Here is a 1,895-nt window from a genome sequence, read left to right as displayed (position 1 = left end):
AACATCAACATACAAAACATTCCAATTAACACTACAAACAAGATCGGGGACAATTCCCATTGAGTTGCAATGAACAAAAGAGAAATGAAGGGACTTATATTGGAACTTATGAGGAAGGAGGTTTGGAAGAGGGGGTTTGAAAGAGTAGGGATAAGAGAGCATAAACCTCAGCATGGTTCTTGAGAATTCGCTCATTGAGCTCAACATTTTGGTTTCCATGAATTCATTTTGAAAATTCAAGGTAGCAAGTTCTTCTCCACCTAGTCCCTCTATTTTTTCTAATTGCACCTGAACATGCAGGCAAGCAACCTCTGCATTCCTGTTGGTTAGTGTTACTACCATGGATTCCAACTTATGTTTGAGTTGCTAATGTTCAATCAATAGTTCAGACACCTTTCTCCTATTCCCTGCCTTCCATTTAACACTTTCACACTCAATAAGAGTGTTCAAAGATATAGTTTGCTTCACAGTGCCTCTTACTCCATGTTCAAAGGGAATTTCAATGTGTTTGAACACCTTTGTTAGCAAATACCCATAACACATGACATGTTTGCCATATTTAACAAACATGGTCTTCTGCATATTCTCCAACATGATGGCAGGGATATTGATTAACTCAATTGTGCAAGTCCTTAATAAGGAACAAGTCCGCATTAGAGGAAACAATTCTCTTTCCACCTTATTGATAAACTCAAAGAACAGTTGATACTTATTTTTGAGATACTTCTTAGGCATACCTTCATAACTTTGATTGAGAAGTTTGCTAATTTTGTGAACAAATTTCTTTTATGGGGACTTTCCAACAACTATTTGAATTCCTTCCCTTGACACTTGCAGAATTACTCCTAGGAAATAGGAGCATATTAAGTTACGTGAGCAATCCTACTTGACTCCTAAATAAACTGTAAATAAACTGAAATCCTAATTTAAAGGTAGTGTGGTAACGTGCACAACATACGTGCTCTGTTACCCCCCCCCCCCCAAGGTATGTGTTAAGAGACAACACGTAACTTGGGAAGCATGCGCTGGAAGGCTGTTTTAGACAATGGTTTGGTGAGTGGATCTGCAATTTAATCAGCGGAGTGAACGGGTGAGACTTGAACTAGGCCATTGCGAACTTGGTTGCGAACAAAGTGAAAATCAACCTCGAGGTTCTTCATTTTTGTATGATGAACTGGGTTTTCAGCTATGTAGGTGACCCCAAGGTTATCGCAAAGTATTGTGGGAACATCAGAGAGCGGCATATGTAGATCCTTGAGAAAGTGAGTGATCCAGTTTGTTTCAGACAACGCAAAAGCAACTGCCCTATATTCTGCTTCAGTGGAGGAGCAAGAGATAGTCGGTTCCTTACGAGAGCACCAAAAAATTGGTATTGTGCCGACAAAGATAATGTAACCTGATATTGAGCGGCGATCATTAATATCACCCGCCCAATCCACATCAGCATAAGCGAAAAGATTGGTGGACTGCTGTGGGGAAATATGGACACCATACTGGGATGTTTCTTTAAGATACCGAAGTAGCCGTTTAACTGCTTGCCAGTGAGTCACAGAGGGAGAGGTATTGAACTGAGTAAGCTTGTTTACTGCATAGGTGATGTCAGGTCAGGTAAGTGAAAGGTACTGGAGCTTTCAAAGTACACTTCTATACTCTGTGCCATCAGTTTTAGGAGCTCCGTCGTCTACCAGTAGTGGTGTCGATGTATTCATTGGTGAGTGGATTCATTTGCAGTCTTGCATCTTAGTGTCATGTAGCACCTCTTGTATATATTTAGATTGACTAAGAAACAAGCCATCATCATCCCTATGAACCTCAATGCCCAAGAAATAGTGCAGTAAACCAAGATACTTAAGAGAAAATGTTTTTGAAAGAGAGGTAACTACTTGCTGAAGGAG

Source organism: Solanum tuberosum, unplaced genomic scaffold (genome assembly GCF_000226075.1).
Source record: "Solanum tuberosum cultivar DM 1-3 516 R44 unplaced genomic scaffold, SolTub_3.0 scf00397, whole genome shotgun sequence".
NCBI classification, from domain to species: Eukaryota; Viridiplantae; Streptophyta; class Magnoliopsida; order Solanales; family Solanaceae; genus Solanum; species Solanum tuberosum.
Note: the sequence above shows the minus strand (reverse complement) of the source record.